Here is a 10,223-nt window from a genome sequence, read left to right as displayed (position 1 = left end):
TTCTTGACTTGATCCTTCCTCGATAATTTGTGGGAACTCATCAATTTTCCTTAAAAATAATCCCTTGCTATTGAGCCTCTCAAGGCCTTGAAGGATGGTTGAAGGCTTGAAGTTTTCTGTATTATTTTTGTTTATAAAAGATGCCCACCTTTAGTGTTATTGCCTTAGACAGATGCTCAGAGCCGTGGGTTTATTTCTCCAGCTCTCTATGCTACCCCTGCTCGCAATACTCTTCCACTCCTCTGCCTCTAAGAAATCGTCGGAACATCGAAGACTGGAAGGATATTTCCTCTAAGGATTCAACATCACAAGGCTCAGAGCTAACCTTTTCGTAACTATTTTCCTGTTGGACCTCTTTCTTATTTTGTTTTTCCCTGGATTTTTCTTGTAGTGAAAGTCTTCTTCATAACTAGTTTCAGGGTTTGAAGGTGTCGAAATAGTGGATTATCGTCGTTTCAAAGAAAGGAAAGCCATGGAAGGCACGCTCTCGGATGTATCTCAAGTATTCGATCGCTTCAAAGTCGCTTATCCCAGAAATGATCTGTCAACATGTTCAACTTTACTGTCTCAACTGAAGGTTATGCTTACAGGGTTTCCAAGCCTCCCTCCCTTGTACTGTGAATCCCCTGCAGCGATTCATGAATTGATGCTAGCAAGGGATATTTTTGAGCACGCTGTTGTTCTCAGTGTAGAAACTGAAGATCAAGATGCCTTTGAGAGGGACTTCTTGCAGCGGAAGCCATGTTACACAGATACAAGAGATCTTATTCCATCATCTGCTCAGGAATATCCGATCCCGGGTGTAAGGACCTACGGTTTGTGCGACGGGCAGGGTGACTCCATCGTGCAAAGGAGACATGAATGAATGCGTGCGAAGTGTCATGGAGACGAGTTTATACGATGTTGGGCGAGTTGAGAGGGCGGTCCCACGAGTTGGGCGAGCCGATCCTCCACTCGGGCGAAGGCAACATGTTGAACGAGTCGGCTTGGGCGTTGGGCGTGTGTCGGCTGGGTGATGCAACCCGCCACCTGCTCGTATATATTGGAGGGCGTTTGAAGGCAAACGACCATCATTCGGCCAACACGAGTTCGGTTGAGGAGTTCTGCGGTGCGTGGATGAGCCCGCACGACGGGCAGAACTCGGGTGAAAAACTTGTGCAGAAAATTCGGGTGAGAAACTCGGGTGAGAAACTCAGGCGAAAAACTCGTGCAGAAAACTTGGGCGAGGTCGTCGGGAAGAACTCGGGTGAGGTCGTTCAGGCAGGACTCGGGCGAGGTCGTTCAGGCAGAACTCGGGCGAGGTCGTTCAAGCAGAACTCGGGCGAGGTCGTCGGGCAGGAAACTCGAGTGAGGTCACTTGGGCGAACTGGGTGAGGTCGCTCGGGCGAGCCAGGTAAGGTCGTCGGGCGACTTGGGTGAAGTCATTAGGGTGCGCCGGGTGAGGTTGTTGGGCGACCCGGGTGAAGTCGTTCGGGCAAAGTCAAGTGAAGTCGTGTGGTGACTCGGGTGAGGTCGTTCGGGCGAACCAGGTGAAGTCGTGTGGCGACCTGGGTGAAGTCGTGTGGCGGCTTGGGTGAAGTTGTTCGAGTGAACAAGTTTGGGTGAACGGGTGGACGTGCGGACGGGCGGCCGGGTGAGGGCGCCCCGTGCACGACGGAACGAAGAATCGTGCGGACGGGCGACTTGGGTAGGGCGCGTTGCGCACGACGAAACAGTGGAAACGGTGAGGTGTTTGAGTTGTGAACGGAGGTGTGACTCGTGTGGAGGTGCCCATGTGTGGCGACTTGGTTATGATGAGGCGCGCCCATGTTGGGCAAACAACACGATCGTGCGACGAGGTGAACAAAGGGTTGGTGAGTCGTGTGGCGATCGTGTGGAGGCGCCGATGAGCTGGGCAATCGAGTTTGCCGAAGTTGGAAATTTGGCTAAGTGTAAATTTGGGGTTTTCTAAGATTTAACTTGTACTTATAAAAGAAGATTATATATATTGATTCGGGCAGACTCATATTGCAAGGAGTTGCCCCTCCCTTTATACTCTTGTGCATTTCGATTGTATAATGCTGTTTATGTGAATGTTATGGGCTTTCACTGTATAAAGGATAAAGATAATACTTGGTAATGAAAAATAAATTAAGTATGAATGGTTAGGCGTACACCATGAACATAAGTATTGGTGAAAAGAAAGTGCTTGGTGGTGCTGCACCTTGCTATAAGTGGTTGGAAGATTACTGCTAGTGTAGGGGCGTGACAAGTGGTATCAGAGCTGGTACAGGTGGTATCAGAGCTGGTGAACTGAATCAAGGCGCTGATTCTACAAAGACCGAAGACTTGAAAGGGAGTTCAAGTTTTGCAGGCGACAGGTGGAATATCAGGGTGATTCAGGTGAATGGTGAAACAGGTTTAGCAGAGGAGAAGCTTAGTGCTTGGGCCAAGCTGAACGACAAGGCATGCAAGTTTGGAAGAATGCGAAGGGAAGCTCTTGCTTACCTTATACAGGTTGAAGTGGTTGAAAGAAGAGAACCCCGGATTCGAAAGGAACTTGAAGTCTTGGAAAAGAATGTTGAAGACGAACCTCTTCAACTTGGTTGGACAATGGAGCAGGGTGAAGTTGCAGATTGTGCTGACAAAGAAGAGGAAGCTGTGATGATTGAGAATGTTGCAGATGTGACAACAATGGAGGATGAACTTGAGGTTGATCAAGTTGGACTAGGATCGTGCAGTTTGCAGACATGGTTGGATGAGGAAACTCACATGGAGGAGCCTCATGATGATGATGTAAGTACTATTGATACTTGTGTTTCATTTGAGCATTTGGTAGATGGATTGTATGCAGGGAAGAGCAAATTCAGTGTGCCGATGCAAGGGAGCATCTTACCATGGATGTTATGGAGAAGCAAGGATTGTTCACTGTTGCAGGACTTGTTGGGGTTGTTTGTGACCTTATGGTAGAAGGTACAAAGGCCCGTGATAAGGGAGGAACATGATGATCGTTGCGGAGGATTGGATCATGCTTTAGCCACGTGGAGAATTGGATAAGTGCCCGGCATGACTCATGGACAGATTGAGGAGGGCACACACTTAGTATGATGATACTTGGGTGGACTTCTCATGGCCGAGAGCAAGAGCAAGTCTTGGTGGAACCTTTAGTGGGGGGCTATGATGGAGAGACTCGTGATGATGATGCTATGGTTGGGTGACCGAGTTCACTAGACTGAGGATTGCAAACTTGGATGGGGATGACCGATTGTTGTGATGGGTCTACTTGGTTGGACTACATGGGCAACTTAGTCATGGACATCAGGTTGGAAACATGGAGCATGGCAGTCTTATGTAGGGGCATTATGCAGGGGCACTTGTAGAGGTGTCACTTATGGGCATCCAATAAGGAGTGCCAAGGCAGGGATGTTGTGCAGGTGGATTTGTTGTTGTGAAATGGAGGTGTTTTACTTATGAGCCGATGGATAGGTTGTGCATTCTTGTACAACAAGGCCATGGACTTGGATGGAGTTGTGAGTAGACTATGGAGCATTCCTACTACATGAAGAGCTGAGGCATCTTGCAGAGAGCTTTGCGCCGAGACTTGAATGCTTGCCGAGATGTTGGTTGGAGATGACTCATGGAGCTCATGACGACATGAGATTGTTGTGACTTTTGGAGACTTCATATACGGTGGACTTGGAGGATCTAATGCATTAAGGAGGAGGATCGATATGAGACACTTTGGAGTGATGGAGTTACAACACTGATGATGCTTTGGTGGCAACACTTGGGCATGGGTTGAGCCGATACTCAACCACCTTTGACACATGGGAGCTGATTGATCCATGATCGTAGGTAGCACATGGGAGATGAGACAGGTGTATACTTGTTTCTATGGCAGACTTGAGGGATGGCACATACAGATATGATGGAGGTTGCTTCATGGACCTGGATGTGGCACATCGAGAGTCGGAGTTTGATGAGATGATCTCTTCACTTTGAGGAGATGGATGTTTTGCAGATGGATGATGTTGTTGGACAGAAAACATCATGGACAACATGTTGCAGATGAGATGGAGACTACTTCATGGACCTGAACATGGCTTACACTTATATGGAGATGGATTCTTGATCGAGTTGAGGATGTGACGGGATGTTCAGAGAAACAACTGATGATGGCATGAGGATGTTCACTCTCATGGTTTGAGCGTGATGGTTGGATTAGCTACCCAACTAGTTCAAACATGAGGTCGCGAAGTGTGCAGAGATGTGTTAGCATTTGTTGGAGTATCATGGCAGCAGTTCACACGAGGACAATACATGATGAGGTCGACACGATATGTTGCAGGAAGCATGTAGCTTGAGATGGAGGGGCTAGCCTTCCACGAGGGGGAGCAGCGTGTGGAGATTGTGACAGGGTGGTTGACGATCATGGATTGAGATGATCTTCTGATATATGACATACCGATGGAGTATATGCCTTGGTATGGATGTCTTGGTGACAGGTGGTTGCCAGGATGAGATATTGTCGAGGACGACAATGATTTCAGGTGGGGGAGGATGTAAGGACCTGCGGTTCGTGCGATAGGCAGGGCGACTCCACCGTGCGAAGGAGACATGAACGAATGCGTGCGAAGTGTCTTGGAGACGAGTTTATACGATGTTGGGCGAGTTGAGAGGGCGGTCCCATGAGTTGGCGGGCCGACCCTCCACTCGGGTGAAGGCAACATGTTGAACGAGTCGGCTTGGGCGTTGGGCATGGGTCGGCTGGGTGACACAACCTACCACCCGCCCGTATATATTGGAGGGCATTTGAAGGCAAACGACCATCATTCCGCCAACACGAGTTCGGTTGAGGAGTTTTGCGGTGCGTGGATGAGCCCGCACGTTGGGAAGAACTCGGGTGAAAAACTCATGCAGAAAAATCGGGTGAGAAACTCGGGCGAAAAACTCGTGGCGAAAAACCGGGTGAGAAACTCGGGCGAAAAACTCGTGCAGAAAACTCGGGCGAGGACGGTGGGCAGAACTCGGGCAAGGTCGTTCAGGCAGGACTTGGATGAGGTCGTTCAGGCAGAACTCGGGCGAGGTCGTTCAGGCAGAACTCGGGCAAGGTGGTTCAGGCAGAACTCGGGCGAGGTCGTCGGGCAAGAAACTCGGGCAAGGTCGTTTGGGCAAACCGGGTGAGGTCGTTCGGGCGACCCGAGTGAGGTCGTTGGGCGGCCTGGGTGAAGTTGTTTGGGCGAGCCGGGTGAAGTCATGTGGCGACCCGAGTGAGGTCGTTTGGGCGAACCGGGTGAAGTTGTGTGGCGACCCGAGTGAGGTCGTTCGGGCGAACCGGGTGAAGTCGTGTGGCGACTCGGGTGAAGTTGTTTGGGTGAACGAGTTTGGGTGAATGGGTGTGGCGACTCGGGTGAAGTTGTTCGGGTGAACGAGTTTGGGTGAATGGGTGGATGGGCGGCCGGGTGAGGGTGCGTCGTGCACGATGGAACGAAGAATCGTGCAGACGGGCGACTTGGGTAGGGCACGCCGTGCACGATGAAACGGTGGAAACGGTGAAGTGTTGGAGTTGTGAACGGAGGTGTGACTCGTGCAGAGGTGCCCGTGTGTGGCGACTTGGTTACAACGAGGCGTGCCCAAGTTGGGCAAACAACACAATCGTGTGACGAGGTGAACAAAGGGTTGGTGAGTCGTGTGGCGACTGTGTGGAGGCGTCGATGAACTGGGCAACCGAGTTTGCCGAAGTTGGAAATTTGGCTAAGTGTAAATTTGGGGTTTCCCAATATTTAGCTTGTACTTATAAAAGAAGATTATATATAATGATTCGGGCAGGGAATTTCCCCTCCCTTTATACTCTTGTGCATTTATATTGTATAATGCTGTTTATGTGAATGTTATGGGCTTTCACTGTATAAAGGACAAAGATAATACTTGGTAATGAAAAATAAACTATGTATGAATGGTTAGGCGTAGACCATGAACATGAGTATTGGTGAAAAGAAAGCGTTCGGTGGCGCTGCACCTCGCTACAAGTGGTTGAAGATTACAGCTAGTGTAGGGGCGAGACACTGGGGCTCAATTTACTGCGTCTTCTAGTGCAAAATAGAATTGCAGAATTTCACACAGAGCTGGAGCTCCTTTCACCTGAGGCACTTGAGAATCTATGCATTAAGCATGCCGTCGAATTAGAGCAATCATTCATGGAAGGTGCCTATAATCGTGTTCTCAGTGCTCGGCAAGCAGTCCCGCACGAAACTTGTGTTTATTTCATGGATCTTCTTGCAAAAACTGTCGGAGATGAAATCACAGGTTGTAGTGTGAAGGCATATGATTATTTATCACTACAGGATGCTAAGCAAATCTTGATGTTCGGAATGTCTTTGAGGAGCATCCAGAGTGGGAGATAAGGAATGGCTGTGTATTTCCAAAAAGCGAAAGAGTTTGCTCCAAATAAAGAGATTCCTTTATTGCAACTCATTAATCGAACACTGGGATATGCAAGGGAATTCAAGGGAATTGGAACACATTGTGTAGAGAGATTGGAATGGTTCTTAGCTTGGGAAGAGGAGCGATATATATTAACAAAATCGGAGTGCGGTGATATTAAACGAGTTGTGAACGCATATTCTATGAACCGGTGGTATAAAACGCATATGAAACTACCGTGCTCATTCCACCACAAGAGAAACTACCTAGGACATTGCTGAGGAGGTTTTAGGCTTGACACACTGACAAAGAAATGGCCACCGACATACTATTCAAGTAGGAAAAAACTGAGAGGTAAATAAATGCAATGCAGGAAGGACTAACACTGAAGGAAGAGCGTTACTACGTGCAAATGTGAGCAGAGATTGCAGCTAGAATTTAGCTGAGAAAACGTTTATGAAATGCAGAATTGATGGTAGAACTGACCTGCATAGAAAGGCCATAAAATAAGTGGCTCAAATATGAGTAGGGCAGGATATTGCCTGCTCTGATACCATGTTAAACACATACACGACGAAGGCAATATGAAAGATAAACATTAGAATGCTTTTCTTATTCACAATGATACATATTTATAATACATAGGAGTGACTCTTGGTTTCATATTCCAACTGGTCCCTTGGACTCCCTTTGGCTATTCAACTTCCACACCAACCCTTAGACGATTAGGTGTCCAACATCCACTCAACAATGTCTCCAAGTCTCCTTCAAGGATTACCAAAGTTTGTCCACTTCAAATATGCTTCAAAGTTAATTAAGTATGCTCCAAACATGGGACAAAAATTCTTTAAGGGACTTCCAAAGGATACCATGTGCACAAAAGGGCTGCTTTAATGGTCTCTTAAATTCCTCAAGAATTTGCTCAAAGTTTACTCCAAAAGAGAGCTTGAGCCCTACATCTATCACATTGCTAAAGTCCACAGAGAGGGGCCGAGTCTGGTCTTTACACAAATCCGCATAGATAACCAACTCTGTTCTTACCTTAGGGACGAGGTTTGTTCCTTCCATAGGGTTGAAGCCTATGTTGCCTCAGGTCCGAAAATCGACTACCTCAGGGCCGAAATTCGCAGGTCACAGAGGGTCAAATCTCAGGTCTGAAATTAACCACAGGAAGACATAGTATAGGTCGAGTTTTGTGCTTAAAAAAGGGTCGAAATCGGGCTGCAAAGGGAGGTCAAATACCATCAAATTTCTCCCAGAATCTGATTGAAAATCCCACAAAATAACCTTTTCAAAAAGCTAAAGAAAACCAGAAACCAAAGGATGCTTCCCCCTTCACTTTGCCACAAGGTTCATGTTCATGAGATATAAACCTATGAATTATTTCTTAGACCTTAGCTCTTCTTCACTTCTTCTTGCTTGGATGAGTTAGAGGTTGAATGAGAGAGAGTTCTCTTGTATTTATACAAATCAATTTGCTCAAGACAAGTTTGACTTGCCCTTAAGTAGGCCGACTTGATAGAGGTAAAAAACAAGTGAATTTTAACATGAAAAATTATTTTCTCCTCAATGGAGAAGAGTTAGGAGGTGTGCAATAGCTCATTAGAAGGGACTTAAAGATATTTTTAAGCCTATGCCACTCTTTTTCTCAGTTTGACATCCTTTGACATCAACAAGGCCGCATAGCTAGTGTTCCCTGCCGCTTAGTTTAATTATTGAATTTTGAAAGATATAAAGCAAGTGTTTGACATATATTTGAATGTTTGAGCTCCAATTTAAAATGTATTTTTCCGTGGTTGATTGTGTGTAAAAATAATGATTTTTTGTTTGTTTGTTTGTTTGTTTAATACGTAAGGAAATCATTGGAGCCAGCGCATATTATTTCATGTTCTTCATCATTAATGGAAATTTATATACGCTTTGCATGTTCTCCCATGTGCAACTTTATTACTCATTTGCAAATATAATTAGAAATTTGTATTTGATAATTTTTTTTTTTAAAGCACATGGAACCAATGGAATCTTTGTTATAAGATTAATGGAACCAATGGAATCTTTGTTATAAGATTAATTGCATGACATCTCTTTTATTAAAGGCATGCGTTTGAAAATTTTCAAAAAACTAAATAAAGTAAATTGATTACATTTCGTAAGGAGTACAAAAATTATATGGAATGCTTTAGAAATATAAAGGTTAAAGGAATTTACCAAACAACCAACCAAATAAGAGGGGTCATTTATTGACGGACAATAAAGAATCAGAGATTTGTATTGAAAGGAAGTTTTTGAGTTGTATAATGTTCCATAGCAAATTACTAGATATAGCTTGAGGGGCGACCACTACCCCAAATAGTAAGCTCCTTCATTAAGGTTATTTTATACTTTCTTGTAGGTTGTTGCGTTGTTTGACACAACACGCATTAAAGTCCCACTACAATCTATCATTAATTCACTAAAAAGGAATATTATTTCCAATATTAAGTTTTGTATATGATTTAAAACGAATTGGATGTAAATTGGGCTTTATTCTGTCTTGAAAAGTCAATCAAGTATACGGATTTTTAGACAAATAGTAATTTTAATTGGCAGCATCTGATGTCTGATGTGAGGGTATGGTGTGGGATTGGAGGCAAAAGTGAATGCTAGTGTCATTACCAAATTATTTATGCTAGAAACAAATGTAGTGATTATAAAATCCTTAAAATAAGGACCATAAACCAAAGTATGTTAAAGGAAAAAAATGAATACCAGTATTCATCTAAAGACAAATACCTCAGGCGAAATATGTGAACCTAATAAAAATAATCGCATCGGACTTTTATGACCGTATACCATATTGCAGGATGTGACAATTTTGATCATTGTGCCCCTCATCGGCTAGATTAATTGAAATCAAAATTTCTCATTCATAGATTCCAATGGGATTGTACTTCAATTGTCAGGGCTGTGGCTTCTCGAGCCACCCACCAGGGTTCCAACCTCCAATCGCTCTAGTGGCATGTGCTTAAGCGAAGCACCTAAAAGACCAGTTCTCCTGCACAAGCAGGCTCTTATCTGGTTCCCCCTGGTGGGGCGTCTTTCCCACACAAGTGGGGCAGAAGCTTGCAATTATTCCAATCTAGCCTTGCATAAGAATTATTTTAAATAAAAAATTAATGTCATCTAACACACTGAAAACAAGCCCATAATTGTCCTTAGCTTTACATCTAAACCCACTCTAGGCTGGAATCCACAGAGAGCTATAATATGCTAAATGTGAGACGTCAATATACGGTTGTGGCAGCTGTAGCTTTTTCTCATTTTCATTGTTTGGTTTCTGCTACCGTTGCTTTTCTTCTTCCGTGAGAGTGTGACATTGGTAGCCATACAGACCCCTGTCCCCAACAACAACCATGCGACATAGCTCTGTCTTGTAACGCGGATGCCGAATTACATAGCGGAGTTCCTCGATCCTGTGTGCAAACTGGCATCGATCTCCGAAGGGCACGCTCTGGTATCCTGCCATTTGTTACACAACTCAGTCTTGAACATCCCCTGGTTGTAAACGTCGTATTCCACATCATGTGCCCTGTCGACATCCTGGCCAGTCGTCGTATTCCACGTCATGTGCCCTGTCGACATCCTGGCCAGTTAGCGACTGGAAACAATAATGTCATCACAATTATGTTTATATTAGTTTCACATACTGAATGAGAGAAAAATCAAAACATAATTCCAATTATTATTATGACAACTGATCTTACAACAACATCGACGCGTACAATGCCAGTCGTTGTAGCGAGGCTTAGAAATGATTTTCGGTACAAGGGAGCCGAATATTA

The 10,223-nt window shown here is 45.0% G+C and overlaps 1 pseudogene; it reads left to right on the top strand.

Moving 5' to 3' along the window:
• The first annotated feature begins 299 nt into the window (after window positions 1-299).
• On the top strand, window positions 300-6,683 carry LOC149204104 (26S proteasome non-ATPase regulatory subunit 8 homolog A pseudogene; annotated as a pseudogene).
• The last annotated feature ends 3,540 nt before the right edge of the window (window positions 6,684-10,223 follow it).

This window comes from Pinus tabuliformis, chromosome 1_2 (assembly GCF_031772625.1).
Source record: "Pinus tabuliformis cultivar Carrire ecotype Pingquan chromosome 1_2, CPIR1, whole genome shotgun sequence".
Lineage (NCBI taxonomy): Eukaryota > Viridiplantae > Streptophyta > Pinopsida > Pinales > Pinaceae > Pinus > Pinus tabuliformis.
The sequence above is the reverse complement of the archived record's forward strand: the minus strand, read 5'-3'. Positions and strand labels throughout refer to the sequence as shown.